Below are 20511 nucleotides of genomic sequence, written 5' to 3'. Positions count from 1 at the left end.
CAAGTCTCAGCTATGTTTAGCATTATTAGCTGTAAGGAACCTGGCTTTATTTTACAGGAAAAAAAAGTTATCAGATGCCTGCAGTTTTCAACATGGTTTAAGCAGCTCATAAGCCCTAAATATCTCAGCTGATTGGAGGAACAAGAGGAGCAAACATTCAGCCAGTTTAGAAGCAGATTTTCAACATGAAACTACAGGGGTCAGGTCACTTTGTGGATGTTTTGCAAAGTCACTAGAACCATGCTCAGCTCCGAGCACACAAAGCCACAGTTGATAAGTAGGACTGATAAGTAGGACTTATCAGCAGAACATAAAACCATTAACAACCACACTCATGAGTACAAGTACTTCTAGCAATATGCAGATGAACCATCTCCAAATGGCATCCAGTTGCAAAAATAGGCAGTTAGTAGATGACTAGATCCGTTGAAAAAAATGAAGCTTTTTGTAAAATAGGTGTCTAAGATAGCACACAGCCAATCACTTGATGTTATTTACAGAAATCTCAGGGTTTGTCTATTTGGACCAGAGCTATCAAAAAAAAAAAAAAAAAAAAGTTAGTGAGTAGTCTGTCTGGACAAAGCTCAAGCTAGATCTCTCCAGAAAGATTCCTTATCCAAACTACCACATGCCCACCATCTAGTAGTAACAATGTAAGGAGACAAGAAGTATACTTATGTAAAGGAACAAAGTTAAGGTGTTGCAGAGAAGAGGGAGAAAAAAGTGTGGGGAGGGAATCTAAGTCAAGCAAACATTTCTGCTAGGTGACACAGGAATTTGAAAATTTGTTAAGAAAATGCTTCAAAAGGAATTCCAAAAGGAATTCCAAAAGGTAGAGGGAGAATTGTAAAATAATGCAGTTACCAAAAAGGAAACATCCAGAAGTACTAGCTAGCAGAAAGCAGAAATAAAAATAAGCTTTCTTTAAAAGGAATTATAAATGCCTCAGTGCACAGCTAGCAGAATGAAGGCAAATACCTTCTGATCTCTACTGAGGGTCTTTGACAACACTAGAAAGAAAGAAAAAAAAAAACACCAAAAAAAGTAAACTTCTTCTGAAAGAGAAAAGTTTAAGACTGTAAAAATAAATTCAGGACAATCACTTAAAATGGTTGAGGTTTAAAATAGCTCAGAAATTGAAAGGTCCATAAAAAAGGTCTGAAAAGCTTCTTCAACACCCCAACACTTAAAATAAGACAAGGTAAACTTTGAACATGTCTATCATAAGATAAGGAACTCTTATTTCTAAGTAGTTTGTATATTAACTAATTATATAATTTCTTTGAAGTTATTTCTATCAATAGTTTAGGAACAGTATAACTGTAAATTTTATAAACATAATAAAATACTATTTATTTATAAGTTTTACATATACTAAACTTGGGGAGAGGGGGAAGAAGCATTGCTGTAATTGTAGGACCCAAGCACAGCAAACACCTTATTTGAATGGAGCGAGTACAAAACAAATAGTTTTAGTAGCTGAGCTGCAGAAGCAAGCAATATTAAGTCTACACTTAGGCTGCAAGACTAGAGTCACCTTTCAAGGTGTTTTACTTCAACCTTTTTTATTTTTGGCAATTATGTTCAGCACGTCCTTAAGCATTTCTAAGATAAAGACTACATGTAAGCAGCACCATATTTAATATTTAATATTTCACCTTCTACCCTTACAAGGACTGCCACGTCAGTATGAGCATGAAAACATTGGTAAGTACAATGAAATGGATTTGTTTTATATAGAATCTCATTTCCAATTGTCTTCTTGCCTTCTTACAAGAGAATCTTCAGAGAGAAGACTACAGTTGAAGGTTCTTCTTTGTGCTTGTATTTCTGCTAGAAAAGTTACTTTGTCCCTGCCTCCCCCACACACACACTTTTAAAGTGAAAACTAATAGCTGAGGGAAAAAATGCATATGAAAGCTATGAAATCAGTTGTGGCTTCTTCATTTTTTGGGCTATGGACCATTTTTGATAAGTAGTATTTCTTGGAAGATTTTTTTTTTAAGTTTCCTCTCAGTAACCAGCATTTTAAATACAACTATTTTAGTATTAAGCAAATGACATCTGAAAATGAAGGTTGAGGAGCATGTTGTTAGACTCCATCCATTCTGTCCTATAAGTATCTGGAATTCATCTTTTGCTCCCATGGGGATGTTTTGAGATTACAGCTACCACCTAGATGAAAAGTTTTATTTCACATATTTTCAGCCACCACCTAATTCAGCCTAGCATCTATACTGACACTTTCTCCTAGCTTTCTGCATTACCAACATCTCAAAACGCCATTTGCARCCTTGGTGCTCAGGAAAGTTTTGTCTCAGTTCAATTGCTATTGCCAAGATTTAATGCATCTCAAGTGAGTCACAAAAGCAGCTGTTACTGCCTTCAGATGCAGCTTTAAGGAAGGAACAAATCCTTTTTCTCCCACAAGCAAAAGCAATGAACAGACACCTCAAGATAAGCAGCCAGGTCAAGTATCTAAAGCATAACAGAAAGAAATCCCAGACATTGAACCCACAGAACATCCACTCTACAGCTGTGGAATTTCTCTCTAGGGTTTCATTGAAATTCAATTGCTTGGCAAAAACAAGGTGACAGGACATATCCTGCTGCTTTTGCTTTTACATTGCAGCAGATAATCTTATCAAGTAGGGAAGCCAAAAGATAAGAGCAGATAGAAAAAAAAAAATCACAGATGAGAATAAAACTGAAGACTTGTACATTTTAGGCATCATATGCTCTTATTCTGGAAGAATTATCTTTCAAAGCAGAACACAGAATACTTAAGATAGATGTGTAGGAATCATTATCTGACAACCATATAGCTCCAGGCCATCTTATTACTCTAGCTCTAAGAGTCACAGATCTTCCCCTCAACAAAAAGACACCAAATTCCCTGCAGGACTATAGCCAGGTAGTGCCCAACTTCCCAGGACAGAACTCTCTTGAATGCTTCACTCTGTCCATACAGAATACATTCACACTTGTACTAGAATATAGTGGTAAGGCCAGTCATTTTTAAAGGAAAGTGTGCAGAAGTCATGTCTCCTGAAAAATAGATCTGTTTCAGTATATATCTACTAAATTAAGTAAATTGAAGAATATTTCAAGGCCCAGATATTTCTAGTCAAAACAAGAAAAGCAGAACAGCCCATATTATTCTCCCCRGGCTCAGTGAATGCTTATTTATACAAAATAGCAGAGAGATGCCCACTGCACAATATCAAGTAATGTGGTACACAAGAAATACTGGCTTATTAATTCTTAACATCTGCCTGCTATTATTACTCTTTTTTTCAGAGAGGGAGAAAAAGGTGTAACTTGCCCCAGACCCAGGAGCGCCAAAGCAGAAGCTCCTTTACAAGGAATATGCTTCACAGCAAAACCATCCCTCTTTCCTCATGAAGACCCCTTTCAAGAACAATACTGGAAGTGTGCCTAGGACACWAAGGCACCAGTCATTCTCTCAGAAAATCTTCAGACTGGGGAAAAGTCATGGAATCCAAAAAAAGTATACATGGAAAGTATATGTGGAATATAAAACAAAAGTATAACACTACATAACTAGCTGAAATACTGCACAGCTGCATGGCAGCATCTGAAGTCATGCTATAACAAGTGCCATATTTATCGAAGTAATAGCAACAGTCAATAAAATATCACTAAAGTGAGAAAACCCTTTCACCAGCCTAGGCACAGACCTASTTTTCTGAGCAAGCTTTGGTCTGAGCACCCCTATCACACACATTGTGAATACAAACTATGATAGAAGGTGACAGTATGATAGTAGGAAAGCTTTATGAAACAAACATGAAMAAAACTAAATTTCTTTAGAGATGTCAGAAAAAGTTTGCTTGCTTCAGGAGTACCCAGCAATGGCTAGTTATAACAATAGAAATTTGCTTCTCAAATGCATCTTYGCATAACAGCTGCTGTTATTTGTCTACAGAAGTGCTACTGTCATCTGGTGTYTTTAACACAGTATTAGGGTCTATAGAAGACAGCAATCAAGCCTTCTGAAACAGTAGCATGGAAAAGTTAGTAGATTTTAAAGTCCAAGTTACGACTACTTGCTTATCTGTACAGCAGTAGAGCTGCAAGGGCTTGAGATATTTCAACAAAATCTATCAATAAAACCTTCAACAAAATTCAGCAAAATCCTCTGTTTTTATTAGGGGCTTTGTCCAAAAAAATATAGAAGGATACTTGAAGAAATATCTTTGTTTGATGTCAAGCCTGCTTTGTTTTGAGAAGTGATAGAAGAGTCAATCAGAATGGGCACGCTCAATAAAAAAWTGTTTTATTGGGTAACTGCTACTTGTCAGCCAACTTCAAATCCATAACACCCTTTTGACTCTTTCAGTGCCTTGCATGCAAGCAGACTGAGCTCTTCTACTCACTAGCCCCTCAATCTGTGACAAGTAATTTAAAAAAGCATCCACCTTACAATAATCCACAGAACCATTGTTCTTCTCCACATCAGGATTCCATTTTAAAACAAAAAGCGTCAATGAACCTTCCTTACATACAAATGTAAAGGAAAAGATTGCAGTGCCCTTAAACCAGTTTGTATTCCTATCACAGCTATAAGGTTAATCACAAATGTAGTGAGATAGAGAGCAGAAATCTTTGGTGAAGATTATGTTTATCTGAAGATAAAATGGAAAGATGAGAAAACCCAGCCCCTCAAATAGTACTGGGCTTCAATACCATTTTCTAAGCATTTCTAAGCATTCATGGGAGAAAAAGTCATATTCCAAAATAGTTGTTGCATATTTGGACAGGTAGAAAATGGATTCTGTTTTCTAGAGTCTGCAGCAATAATGAGCTCAGCTTCTGGTGYTTTTAAATAGCATTCACTGCCCACATTTCAGCTGAAATGAATTAAGAATACCTTCCAGAATAAAATTCTGGAACAGCTCTGGCAAGCATGAAGAGCATAGCACATACACGTTTGCTGTGATATATTGAGGGAACTGTCTAGCTCTGAGAGGCCTGATTTATTGAACTGTAGCTAGAGACTTCGCTCAAATATCTTCTTGCTGTAGCAGGCAGAAACTATAGTTCAGCAACATATAAGACAATGAAACTACAAGGCATTAGCATCAGCATTAATATTTTTCACGTTTGTTCAATAAAAAAACTTTAGAAACCGTTTATTAAATCACCTCCCACTTTAATTAACCATTTTTAAAATCAGATMAAAAGCAAGAAAAACAATAAAGTAAGTCTCATTGCCAAGACCACTAAGCACTACAAATGCAAATCTGGCTTATATAACTCAGGAATTGTTAGCAACCAACAAGTCACCTAGCAAGCCGCATAATTCAAGCACATTAATTCTATCTTATCAGCACCTTTAGCAAAAAAACTGAGCAYTGAATGCAAGACTCCACACAGTCACTTATGAGGAGAGATAAAAATAAATATGGGAGAAGTCTTGATCAYGTAATTGTTGCAGATACATGCATATGCAATGTATCATGTAGCATGTACAGGTACATGCATATGGCAGAGAAAAAAAATGAGGTACAGGATGATTAGTCTTGGAATGTAATGTCCCCTTTAATATGGCCTCCTTTTGTGGGATTGAATGTTTTCTTGGATCAAATTACCTCTACAAAGCTCCAAAGAGAGAGTAACTAAGAACTGAATCTGCTTGYTTTCCTTCAAAGAAATGCAACTCCTTACCCTTCAGAAAGTGCTAGAATTTGAAATTGAGATTACCAGCATGTCATGTCTTGTTCTGCTTTCTTGTCTGCCTCTTCTAGTCTAGTCAGGAAAATACTAGATGAAAAACAAAGATTTATTTATATATATATATATATGTGTGTAAAAATCCCAAAAGCAAATAAAAACAGAGATAGCAGTGTGCCCATTTAAGATGAATTAATTTGAAATTGATTTAATCTGCTACTCAGAGCCATTATGGGAAAAYAATTTTCAACTGCACAACTTGTCTACTTGCTCTACATTTTTGAAGAGGGAAGAAATAGGAAAAACCCACACAGAATACTTGAAATGTCTGCACCCTTGCATTCTACCTGAAGATGCATTGTATTTCTATGATGCGCTAGTCTTTCTACTTTCTGATCACTCTTATAGATAGTAGTTATTTAAAGTACAAGATAAAAGTGGGTCTACTTTTAAAGTACAAGATAAAAGTGGGTCTAAAAGTGGGATAAAGTACAAGATAAAGTGGGTCTACAACCCACTTCAAGGCACATCTTCACATTAAGCCCATTGCAAGTTTATTTCTCAGATAATGAAAGTCACACACAACAGTTCAAAGTCTAGATCCTAAAAGATTTGTAACTTTGTAATCAAAGGCAAACTATAACTAGGGGGTTACCTATAAACACAATCCGAGTTTGAACTTATACTTGCATTTCAAGTGACCAGTGGCAAAGGTACAGTCTTAGAAAGGATCCAAGTGGCTCTCAGCCAGCAGTAATGAAGTCACAGACATTAAGATAAATATCTAATGCTGATCTGAAAATACAGTATTTGTGTTTACACACCAGAAAACTTGATGATCTCCTGCTGTTAAACAAAGCTTTCAATGGTAAGAGGCAATAATCTTCATATTTAATTTCAGAATGGAACTCCTAAAGAACCAAGACTTACTTTCTCTGATGGAGAGAAACACTATTAGACCATCRGCAAGAGAACTCTAACTTTTGACAAAGTCCAGATGCTAAGCCACACAGGCAGCATTTTGTTCACCTCTCTAACAGTAAGCTGTACTAATTGCTATGAGCAGGTCACCAMCCAGGATACGGCTGCAATTAAGAGATCTGCTAAGTGGATCAGTCTCCAGCCTATCTGCTGATCAGCAGGACCCACACTGAAAGAGGTACTCTGTTCATAGTCTCCAGAATCATACATGATGCAAGAGTGATCTGCTTTGTAGGTATATTTAGGAATGACCTTTGAACTGCAGTCAGTAACCTTCTGGTTCATGGTATTATACAGTGCATCTGTCACAAGGTGTCTTCTTAGTAGAGGGCCTCTTATGAAAGCCAGAAAATGTTGCCTCTGGAAGAGAATTCTTGGTATGATAGCCTAATTTTAGTCTCAGTTGAGGTTCATAAAGCCAGAAAATTTCACCTGCCTCCCCAGCTACATTAAGAGTGTAGCTCAACTTGCTCAGCAAAAAGTACAATCACATCGGATGACAACACATTGATTTGAGAGCACAATAGACATGGCATGCAATGAACATTAAAATGTGCAACTCCTTTTGTTTTCAACTTTTCCAAGCAGGGAACTGTTGCAACAATTTCAGACTATAATCCATTAGCCACAATTCTGTATTATGAAATCCAGTACTTCCATATAGGCAAAGGATGCTTTTCCTTGACTACACTAGCCTTCAGAATTGCACCCAGCAGTCTAAGCTCTAAATMCATTGCAAGTTTTGACAACTCAGTGGGAGGACAGATTCTACTCTTTCTTTAAGTACCAAATAAGCAGATAAAAATTAAAAGGACTTGCTCAGTAATTAGATAGAGATAGAAGAAAGAAGGGAAGGGAAAAAAAAAAAACCTCCAGTCTCTGCAGGAAAAAAAAAAAGGTGCTAATAAATCAACAAATGTTAATATTTATATGGAATGAGGTAAGGACTGCAGTGATGAGGGCTATGACACCAAGGGCCCTTCTATATACAAGGCTGTAGCATGCAAAAGACACGTTCTCTCTCTTTTCATCYAAACAGAAAGAATAAACATGAAAGCAGAAGGAATAGGGGAAAAATTGTTTCCAAACCTCTTTTAAAGGCAGCTTTTTACTATGTGTGGGCCACTCCTATAGCCACTGCAGGAATAGAGATTTTAATATAGAAAGCTACATTAATACAATGCCTCTCTACCCTTATGGAAGACTATTGTGTCCTGCACTTGTCTTTCCAAAAGACTTATTATTGGGAAATGGTTCCCAAAATGCTTTCATGCAAGGCAGTCCCTGAAGTAAAGAGCTAACTCCAGAAACAGGGAAGCTTTTTCCAAGCTAACTGCAGGTTCCTATTAGTGAAAAATGCTTGAAGATCAATTGGCTCAAGATCGTGTTGATCTTGCACATTGATTTTTCTTCTTAAATCTACAGTAATTTAAAAAAGAATTTTTAACCTTTAAATCTACAGTAATTTAAAAAAGAATTTTTAACCTTAACAACTTCAGCACACTATCCTTCTCTTCTCCCTCCTCTCAAAAAAGCCATATGAGAGGTGCACTAGCAAAATACAGTTATAAGACTCATTCTGCAGCCACTCACTTTTGGAAAGCCCTTACAAAGTACATGATTCAGGATGAAGTCACTGTGTGTTAGGCCTAAAGCCTTGATAACATACTTAGAAGATTTTAAGCACAGTGACTCYATATCCTGCCTATGTGACTTTAGCCATCTGCACCTTTAGCATGAGGGARGATCTGCAAGGTATACCGCAAGCACTGGACTAGCCATGTAAGCATTTCACATAATGAAGTGATTATCCTCCTTATGTTGGAATACATTTCTCTGCTTCTCTCATCTCTCTTCAATAAAAGTGAAGTTGCCTTGTTTGCAGTAGGAGCTTTTCTTTCAAGAGCATGAAGCTTGAACTCATTTACTGAATATCTTAAGTATTTGTGGTGATTGTCTCCAGCATATTGTGTGATRTCTCAACGTCAATGACAATATGCTCTGCACACACTCATCAGATTGAAAGTATAGCAGAACCCACTAAGTGACTCTAGATCTTGTCGCAGGAAACAAATCATGTTGCAGTCCACATCTTTAGCTCCCTCAAACAACAATTGAAATACTTTGCTGCATGTTAGCTTCATTCACYGTAGCAGAAGAAAAATAAATGCATGTGCTATGGTAGCCAAAAATAAATAACCACTTCATTGTAACAGCATTCCATCTTAAAGCACAACCTGAACTTTTATTCCTTCATGCTTAACCCACCTCCTGCTTTCATGCTTGTCTGTCTTTGTTACACCAGTCATATCATCACACTTGCAAACCACTATTTTGCTACTTTCAGTTTGAGAAGCATAGTAGGCTCAAATGGTTATCTACATCTAAAAACTTCAGACACTGATACTTATTGCGTGACTCAGTCTTACCACTTGCAACAAGATTTAGTTTATTCACTTGTATCTTGAAAGATCATTTCTCTGACCAGCACTACTGAAATCAGAGCTCTATCTTATCATGCTAGGAGACGGAGAAAAAGAACCATTGCCCCATCCGCCCCTACCCTCGCTCCACAGTCTGTTTTCTCCCCCTGCTCCTCTCATTCAGCTCTTCCTTTGCTTGCTTAGCTTCCMATAATGAAGTCGCCAACCCCAAACTGATTAACGTCATACCAGGCAAGGAGATCCTATGGACCTATTCAAGGAAAGGCAATAAGCAGGCATGATCTGCTCTTCCCATGACACTTGAGAAGGAAATAAGTATTCAATATCACCTTCTTGTCAGCAACTGTCACCATGTCAGMCATGGAAGACATTTCATTTCTTTGATCCTTCATGCAAGCTTTCCATCTCCCACAACACGCAGCAGAGGTGAGGGCCCAGACTGTCACTCTTCTATTACAGTTCAAAGGGTGTTGGTGAACTCAGAAATCTGCAAAGTCTTACAGTGTCAGGGCACAAAAAACACCATGCATTCAGCTAAGGAATGCCTTTTTTCCTGTAACTTTAAATTATACTCCACATGGGTCAGCTTAAAAAAGAAAAATCAAATACAATTTTTTAAAGGCATTGCTTTATTTCATTTCCTTATCTACGTCTTTTTATGCTAACAGCATACCTAAAAGGTCCCTCTTTAGCTCTTCTAACGGAGACAATTTTCTTCGCAACAAGGCAATAGCGAGAACTTTAGCCCTATGCATACTTCCTTTCTTCCTTAGGCTATCTATATAATTATAGCCAAAATCCCATTTTAGGTTTTTATAGGAGGATATATATATAATTATAGCAAAGATCCCTAGTTTGCTAGGGAGTAAGGAAAAAGCTTTTCTTTTTTTGGTTTATTTTTCCTTGCTTGAGGAGAATCTGGCCAACCTCCTGAGAAGAATAAAAGTCATCTGTAGATGTGAGACACGAAAAGTAAACTTGGCTCTACAACTTTATGGTAAAATGAGGATGCAAAGTACTGATAGGATTCAGAACCTTTAAAATAGTCCTGCTCTATATGCTCCTACTCTGTGGTCTAGAAGTTAACTAAATTTCACTAATCTCCAGTCTAGTCTTCAGGACGAAGCATCTTCAGGAAATTCAAGAAAAAGTAGTATTTCAAGGTTCTCCAAATGCACGAATCAAAGCACACATGATTTTCCAATCACTTATGCATCCATTAGATATCAATTGGAAGACAGCTGGCTTTAAATTCATTGTCTCACAAAACACTACAAAATACAGTAATAAAGTAGATTAGTGTTTAGTCTGTTGAGCTAATGAAAAACAAAATTAAACTGTTGACCTTAAAAGTTCTTATTTTTTTAATATTTTATCCATCCATCTTCCAAAGGTTATTTTTTTAAGTTCCACTACATTGATCCTGCAAATCTTTTCAAATTGCAGTTTTAAAGCAAGTGTTCCAAGCAGTTTACAGTACCTCTGATGACTGCAGAGGTTCATTTCAGGAGCAGTCTTATTATATAACAGCCTTGTGACCAGTTGCACAAATAAAGTTAGAAAGCCTTATTTATAGCTCCCTGTTATAGCTCCCTTTCTATAACAGTTATAGTTTAAGATTAGACAGAAACCTATCAATACAGTCCTACACCAGGTAATACAAAGATAGATCAGGAAGTCACAGAGCAGTATCTATATTGTATACATTATTAAACCTAATGAATGCTAAAAAAACCCAAGAGATAACATGGATAAAATTTTTGCATATTGTGACAGCCCAAAAGGCTCAAATCACATTTAAACTTGAAAGAACAAAGCTTTCTTTTTCTTTATAAAAAAATAGGGTAATAGTTGAGCTTCATAAGACCGTCATAAAAATCAAGATTGTTGTGTCTCAAGAATTATCATGTCAAAGTTTCCCAAATGTATTCTTTCTTAACAGACTTTCAATGTCATGCATGAAGGATGGTGGCAGTGAGAAATTAGGCCACATTCTGTTGGAGGCCAATAGAAAACTTGTAATTCTAGACAGAGCAAAACAAAATGTTTTTAGTCCGAGCCAAAAGTATTCCATTCATATGGATTACTCATGGCCTCAGCTGGACTTCAGATCCAGTCTGGGCAGGGTCCTCAGAGTTCTGCCTTCCCTCTGACAGCTTACAGCTTTGAGGCTACCAGAGCCTCACCATAGTTCCCAAGTCATGCGTTACAGGACACGTCACTAAATTTCAGTCCAGTATTCAGGGAAGAATGAGAACAGAGGGTTTATTGTGGTTTTGATCAAAATGGGATCATGGATACTGTGGTTTTGATCAAAATACTGCATGCTTTTAAGCTGAAGTATTTGGTTATTTTTCTTCCAGTTAAGATCTGAATATCTCAAAAAATCAGAAAAAAAAAAGACACACATATATTTTCACTTCTTAGAAGTAACATATGAACTCATATTTGATTATCAGCAAGATTTATACAATCTAAATTTTCTGCATGTGGGGAAAAGAAATAACACCATACCCACAAAGATGGTCTGCAAAATTCGTACTATTATTTATAACTTTTTCTTTTACATACAACATGTGCTCCAATTGGCAGCTTTAGGGCTTTCCTCCCAAGGCAGCATATTCAGAGCCTATGCTCTGTCCTATGTCTGTTTGCTGATCTGGATCAATAAACTCTGCTTTTGCAGTCTGAATACAGATTCTCCACAAGCACTGTCGAAGTTTTGCCTGCCCTCCAAGAGTTATTTTCTAGCCCACATCAGCTAGCTGCACAGTGCATGCAGCAAAGAGCTAGTTTTGAATGTGGGGCAAGAAGGAAAAACTTTACAGCTTAATTTATGATTCACAAAATTACTTACAGGATTATAAAAGTGTATTAAAACTACAGACTCCTTTACTCAACTAAAAATACTGCTAGCTCACCTTCTTCCTATAAATCTAACTGCTACCTTGAAGAAATGTACTTTGTAGTGTTCTAATTACTAAATTAGCAGACTTTAAAAGCCTCTTGAATACTGAATATTTTATACATACAAGTCAGCCTGACATGTAAGAGAGGAGGAGAGGAACCCGAGGCATTTGGCATAAGCCTCAGGCTCAAGAGTTGTGAACACAAATTTATTTCCATTATATAAACACAAATTTTAAAATCTTGTGTAAATGTACTGCAAGCCAGAGCAAGACAGAAGCCAGATAGACTTGCAGGCCAATTTCTAATTAAAATCTGTAGGACCAAACTTTGACAGAAGGTCCTCCATGCTTTTCCAGGGGAAGACAGACCTTTCTACCCTCAGACTTTTCCCCTGACACATCATTTAGGACTGTGTCAGTGCCAGTGTAGATGATGACTAGTCATCTTTTCTTTAACCTGAACTTAAGAATATTTATAATAAGCCGGAAGCAAAACAATATTTTTAAAAGCTAAACAAGTGGTATTTCTGAGCAACTCCCAGACCAAGCAGCCCAGCAAACAGCTCCAAGCCCTATATCAAAGAACAAGCTTCTTGACAGAGAAAGGGGATGCTATCCATATTCTGGAAATCATTTCTTCCTCTGCTGAGGAAAGAGAACCAGGAATACACAGCCACCACACACGTCATTTGCCCTGTATGCCAGACTGGATACACTGGGGAGGAGATAACTATTTGCCTTCAGCAAGAGCACAAGTAAGCTACTGGAGGCAGAGCCCTGAACATGTTTCTGAACAACTGAGAAGTGACAAACACAGAAAAGAGAAACGGCTGCCGACTTTACACCACTCAATTGTGCTTCCTATATAGGTCTCAGACCAATTCTTCTAGCAGCTGGCAGATGACATCCAACAGAATACAATACAAAATATCCTAAGTGAAGAGACATGCTACCACAAGTCAGGTGCAGATAAGGATAGACTGTGGCCGAAGATATCAAGCTGTTACCCATAGGTATGACTCAATCAGACTGTTCCATGGCTACAGAACAAGTTTACAGGAAATGTGCACATTTACATCACACAGACATGCCTCAGGTTTAATGCAGGTCAAAGGCATGTTGCCCTGTTACAAAGATCATACATTGCCCACAGGGCATCATGAGTGGCTACTGTTAATCAAGACAGGAGAGCTGCTGTTTCCACCATAAAAATCTTTCACAATTTCAGCTGTTAAGGCACACAAGCCACATTCTTTCCCACGTCATGTCTGACTGGCACATGTTAGATTCAATTTYAGTGAAATCCTAGTTTCAGACATGACACATCTGGAAGGAAACTGCAGACTCACATGTGCAACCATAATAGCCAGGCAAAGTGGTGGGATTCCATCTTCTTATACAGAACCACTCACTCCTGCAGCTTGCATATAATGGTCTTTTAAGATGAAAATACCCAAGATGGGATTCTGATGCTGGGGTTTTTTGAGCCTGGGCTGGGAGCAGAGGGAGGGGAAAGGGGAGAAATCAACACATCATTTCCTCCTGCTTTTTCCCTAGAAGTTATCTGCATCTGACATAGAAAGCTAGTAGGAATCAAAATACATCTCTAAGCAAAATTACTTTCAAAAGTCTGTTTAAACAGTTGAGTCAAGAAGTTAAGTTCCCAAATGAAAATAGTAATTTCCATGAGGCATGCTTTGAACTTAGGCTTTGAAGGGTCTTGTTGGTTGATAGACAGACTTGAGGCAAGCATCCATTTACAACTAAGCCATGGACTCACCATTAGCAGCAGCATTTAAAAGCCAATGTGTCCTCAGAAGCCGCAAACTCTTCTCAGACTAGTAGTAGAGAGAATTCACCACGAGACTGGTCAGCTTGTCTCTCCCAGCCTGTGTACAATCTCCTTGGTAATACACGTGTGTTATGTCACAGTTGGGTTTGTGATACAGACAAGGTATATGACAGTCTTCATATAGAGTTCATATAGAGTCTTTACCCAAGACAGGATAGTATGTCCTTATATTGCAAGAAGCATTCTAAGTACTCTCTACTAAAACACATCCACTATTTTAAATGTGAAAATATACCAAAAGGAAGTCACAGAGATTATCTGGTTGTATATATACACACCATAAACAGCAATGCAAGGCATTTACCTTACTTTGTGCATTCCAGTACTCATTATTCTCGAGTACTGTTTAAAATCTAGATCAATAAACAGAAGTGTAGAGATGGTGAATCTTTATGTCTTATAACTGAGAAGAATCATACAGGCAAGACTTAATATGACAAACTTAAGACTCCATGAACAGGAACTGGATTTTASTATTGACAGTTTCAGGTTCAGCTGATTATTCCCTTAATAAAAGATTTAGGAAAAAAAACTTCCACACTATGCTGTTTTTCATTTTAAAAGTGAATCTAGAAAACAATGCCAAAAATCAATGACTTGGACGAGGGCAGAGAGTGCACCCTGAGCAAGTTTGCAGATGATACCAAGCTGGGTGGAGTGGTCAACACTCCGGAGGGCTGTGCTGCTATCCAGAGGGACCTGGACAGGCTGGAGAGCTGGGCAGAGAGGAACCTCCTGAGGTTCAATAAGGACAAGTGCAGGGTCCTGCACCTGGGGAGGAATAACCCCAGGCACCAGTACAGATTAGGGGTCGACCTGCTGGAGAGCAGCTCCACAGAGAGGGACCTGGGAGTCCTGGTTGACACCAAGTCAACCATGAGTCAGCAGTGTGCCCTCGTGGCCAAGAAGGCCAATGGGATCCTGGCCTGCATCAGGAGGAGTGTTGCCAGCAGGTCAAGGGCGGGGATCCTGCCCTTCTGCTCAGCTCTGGTGAGGCCGCACTTGGAGTATTGGGTGCAGTTCTGGGCTCCCCGTGACAAGGGGGATGTGGAGCTTCTAGAGAGGGTACAGTGTAGAGYGACAAAGATGATTAAGGGACTGGAACATCTCTCGTATGAGGTGAGATTGAGTGAGTCGGACCTGTTTTCTCTGCAGAAGGCTGAGAGGTGATCTTATTACTGTGTATGAGTACATGAAGGGGGAATGTAGGGAGGAAGGGGCCAAGCTCTTCTCAGTGGTGACCAGTGACAGGACAAGGGGCAATGAGTCTAAGTTGAAACACAAGAAGTTCCATCTCCATGTGAGGAAGAACTTCTTTATTGTGAGGGTGACAGAGCCCTGGCACAGGCTGCCCAGGGAGGTTGTGGAGTCTCCTTCTCTGGAGATCTTCCCAACCCAGMTGGATGTAGCCCTGTGCCACATGCTCTGGGTGTSYCTGTTCAAACAGGAGGGTTGGACTAGAGGTCCCTTCCAACCTTAACCATTCTGTGATTCTGTCTATAAATGGAAAAGCYGTTTAACCCTTAATGTCTCCCAGACCAGGACCCTTAATGTCTCCCAAACCATTTGTGGAAACAAATGAGCTTTCCAGACAAGTTTCAAAGAAGAAATTACAAGAATTTACATTTTTGCAAAAGAATTCAGCTAAATATATATACAGAAGACAAATTCCTCCAAAGTGCAAAAAACAGCTCAYTTATAATTGCAGTACTTCACTAATAAACCAGAAGAATTTCCTTTGTTTCTTAGGAAGGCAGGAGTATTTTGCACAGATACCATTGCAGCACTGACCATGATATTGTGCCAAGTATGAAAAATTAAAAGCATTGCATTCACACCTTCTTAAAACCCTTTACGAAGGTCTAAATTTATCAAGATGAAAACTCTGGCACAGCTTTCTCTTGTTTTGTAGCACTGCTAGCACTTCTTTGTCACCACTTACAGAACCTCGTGCCAGTTCCAGARTTGGCCAAGCCATTTTGCTACACATGCCAAGCAAAAATGGATAGTCAGTGCTACTATGAATTAGTTTTGTTTGCAATGCATCTCAGCAGTTCAGAACCAYGGTTTTGCCCTTGGTCTATGTCCTGAAGACAAGGAAGTTTATACTATCAGGCTTGGGAACTAGCCAGTTAATAGATAACATTTTCTGGTAATTAACCAATCATTCATAATAAATCACATTGTCTTTTCATTACTGTGACTGCAGTTCTCTCACCAGTCTTAATATTCAAGTGTATTCATGTATAAGCTCAAGACAGTAAATGGGAATAAAGAGGACAGAGACCTGAGGCAGAGTAAAGGAATGAGGAGAGAAAAAAGGAGCTAGTATGAAAGAGCAAGTTAAACAAGGATATTTTACACTTTACATCTTTGTATTGGAATGACCCTRTGGTCAAGGTAAGAACTTTTTGTTCATTATTCAAGAAACATTTTAGAAAGCAATACAGTTCTTCCAGTAGAAAAAAAAATGAAGCTTAAAACTAAAAATTCTAGAACTGGATTTAAAAAGTTAAAGCTCTTTCTTTTTATCCTCTTCTTAGCATTTTGATCAAATCAGTGAATTCTATTTGCTCTGCAATAAATTTGTTGGTAAAAATCTTRACATTAATTGTTGATCATTGACAGCAGTTCAGTCCAAAGTAATATTTACCTATGGAAGATGATCCTTGTTGTAGAGCTAATCCACGATCTTCCTCATTTGTTTTGCCTACCTCATTCCTTTTCCTGGAGAAACATTGTTAGGGGTTAGGTAGAAGAGTGCTTCAAATCTGAACTAATTGGGCCAGTTGATGGTAAACATCAAACTTATCTTTGCTATTAGGTTACCAAAATAATGCTTAAAGTCCTTCAAAATTCTTTCCCATTACTTTGTCCATTTGGGCACATTTGCTGGTAAAAAAATCACAATGCCAGTCATTTTTCCAAGAATCATTTAAAAAATATTCCAGAACTCTTCACATGACTGACAATAACACAGAAAGCCAGATATGACTTGGCTATATCTTTGGTAACATCTGAATAAAAGTAACTTTCACAGTGAAATAACACCAGTGTTTAGGACATCTTCTCCACTGTTGATAGCTCATAATATAACACATAGGAAGAAAATAGCAGAAGAGAGAAGAACTTAAATTCCAAATTCAATTATGATCAGACTTCAATGGATAGATTGTTACTGCTAACAGAAGCAGACTAACRTTTTTCAGTGCTACATAAAATTAAGTTGACCAGTTAAGCTACATGAAAGAATATCAGGAAAATATTACTCCATATTCTGTTTCAGCAAGAAAGAAGACTACAATGTATACATAAGATAGTGTGTCACATGCATGTCAATCTGAAAACAAGAACCTCAAAATCATTCAGATCTGAATATGCAAAATTCACTGCAGTAAATACAAAAAAATGTATGCAGATCTCCCTGGTAACCTTGGGGGTGGAGGGGAGAGGGTTGCTCAGGGGCAAGATTCCACCTCACTGCACCAGTATACACAGCTTAAAAAAAATAATGCTCATATCCATACAAATTAGACTATATCCACTAAGCATCAGAAAAAGAGAAATTAATGGGAAGTGTAGCAACATTAGGCTCTGAACACAGTAAAAGCTTGTGTCTCTCCACACAACTCAGAGGAACATTGGAGAAGAGTATTCTAAGAATTAATCTTATAGGTTTAGGTAATAGGTATAAATTAAAACACAAGAAATTCCATCCTCATATAAGGAAGAACTTCTTTACTGTGAGGGTGACAAAGCCCTAGCACAGGCTGTCCATGGAGGTTATGGAGTCTCCTTCTCTGGAGATCTTCCAAACCCACTTGAATGTCACCCTGTGTCCYGTGCTTTGGGTGTCCCTGCTGGAGCAGGGCAGGTTGGATTAGATGATTTCTAGAGGTCTAGCCTTCTAACCTCAATTGTTCTGTTATTMYATGATACTTTGGTCTTCAGGAGCTTGATATAGTTTTTAAATCCATACTCCTGTGCACAGATAATTCCCATCTTCCCGCAATTTAGACAGCTGCTTATCATCCTACCTATATTTCAGTGAGTTTAAAAATTCATATTCAATTGAAATACAGTGCAAGAGTTTAGCCCATCCTATAAAAATACCTGCTTCCCACTCTCTGCTTTCAAACTAGGAAAAAGTAAAACAAGCTTTTTAAAACATCCAGTCCAACCATCGGCAGTTCAAACAAACAACATGAATGAACAGATCTCATGCGAAGAATTTTCCCACTGACACAAGTATAAACACAAGCAAACAAACAAACTGCATCTTTCCAGCCTAGGAAGCCGCTAGTGCTTGGCACTAAAGATGCTGCATGACCCGTGGGCATTGTTAGGAGTAAAAACCAGAAGTTCTTGCAGACAGCTGCATTTATTTCATATGTTATTAGTGACCCTACCCCATAGGTGCTATGGAAAGAGAAATTGCTGTTCTTTCCCTCTTTCAACTATAATGACTGCTGCCTGGTGATCTTGCCTTGATTTGAAGGAGAAAAAAAAATCTCCTTTGTTTTCTTCTTCTTTTTTTTTTCTCCATAGTTCAAACCAAGAGCTTCTGTCAGTGACAGAAAACAACCAAATCTGAGTCTTTCAAAAAGGCAAAGGAGTGCTCCTTTAGGAAATCCCATACTAAGACCTGTCCTCAGAGAAGTCCATTAGACAAATACTTTACCACAACAACCAATACTCAGAGTTTTCACATAGGTTATAAAGCAATCAGGGCCAAATCCTCACGTTAATTCAATTTGGTCAGAATATTTGAATCTGAAACTCTTTAACAGAGTTAACAGAAATAACTACAGAAATAACTTATTTTCTTTAACAGAAATAACTACAGGTCTGAGCTGAGGAAAGGAGGAACCACACAGTTTTCCTGGCAGCTGGAGCTGGCCCAGAATTTGCCAATTGGCACCAAAACAAGGTGCAGCAGGCTGACTACCCCCAGTAAAGCTTCACCAGCAGAGGAACCAGCTACCACTGTTGCAGTCCATTCTCTCTTTCCAATTTTTCCTAGAAAATTCATTTACAAACAGTTTTTGGGGTCCTGGATATGTCCTGGAAGAACAGGTATCTTCCCCAGAGAAATTTCTTCCATTAGATGTTTCCTRCAGCTGCTACTTCAAAACACACATTCCTATGTTGACAGCCAACCCAACAAAAGTAATGGACACTTTGACAGCTTCTTACTAAGCTTTTGTAAAAAGCAGAAAGCAGGGCCATCTGTCCCATAAATAACATTCTCTATAATATGGGAATTACACAAAGCCATTTTTATTACAAAAGTCTTCAAAATTTTCAGAGTTTTAAAATTCAGCCCACATGCATTAAAATGATTTTCCTTTCCTTTTTGTCACTCTCCCTCAATGGTCACTTAAAACTTAAACTAGGCTTCAAATCATTGATTTCCTTTAAAGTCTGTTTTGCAAGTAATTGAATATTTGGGAGGGAAGGAAACCGTTGCCTGAAATATTCAAACTTATTTGTCATAGAACTTGAAATTGGGTTGGGACACTGACAGCATGTCAGAGCTTGTGCACATCCTCTGCTTGGATTATTTACAGCCTGTTGATGCATATTCAGGAGCACACCATAAATTATCATTAAAGTGATAAATCTTGCTACTATCTTGCTCTTACGAGTTTCCCCATCTCTTTGGGAAATTTACCCATTTACCCAATACCATTTTCAATTGTTATTTGGGTTAGCAATGGAAAGAAAATATTTTTAATAATGCTATTGAATTGAACATTCATGACACCGAGATGCCTTTGTGATACCATTACCTATGGTGCTATGAAATGGAGACTGCTCCGCTGAAAGCAGTGACATTGGAAGAACAGAGGTGATGCATATTTACTGTGAATGGATATAGCATGTGTCAATTGAAAGCTAACGTGCATTTACACTTAGAGTGTAAATTTAATTAGCCACAGGTAGCAAAAGACTATAACATGTTCCCAGCCATAGTAGAAAAATCTTTCTTGTCATCCTCTGTACTTGCATACGATACTGTTCCTACCCAAGTTTATGTCTTTCCTTTCTCTTAATGCTGCAACTCCTCAAAATTTTACAGGTGTCCATTTCACTTTCCCCTTCCCAATGATTTGTCTCTTTACTCATGAGATTCCTTAAAAGAAAAATGAAGTAATCAGATCCTTGTCACTAATTCTCTTACCCCMCACACACATTTCATGTACTTCAGGCAGTTGTTTTTGCTGGAAATATACATACCTATGCACCCCCTGGAGTGCAGTATTTCTTGGCTTTATCACAAACATCTGTATTCCACGTCATATGCCTYCACTGAAGGCACCCTTCTCTCCTGAAGAAGTCATAAATAATGCGCTGCAAGCTGTGTATGTTGTGATTATTACTTAAAATATACAATATCTTTGCTTTTCTCAAGTGACTATYGAATTGCAGCCAACTGCAATTCACAGAGAGACTGGGGACAAAGCAGAATAAGCAGTGTTATTCAGGGAGTAACATAGTTCACAAACTAAAGGGCTAGCATGAGCTTTTAAGTGAGAATTTTGCTTGCAATTTTACCAGGACTATTTCTCTGCTGCTACCATTCTTGATATTATGATTTTTCCACAGCTGCACAAAAAAAGAAAAA

Source organism: Nothoprocta perdicaria, unplaced genomic scaffold, assembly GCF_003342845.1.
Source record: "Nothoprocta perdicaria isolate Ctin4 unplaced genomic scaffold, notPer1 scaffold_100, whole genome shotgun sequence".
NCBI lineage: Eukaryota > Metazoa > Chordata > Aves > Tinamiformes > Tinamidae > Nothoprocta > Nothoprocta perdicaria.
This window is presented reverse-complemented; position numbering follows the sequence as displayed.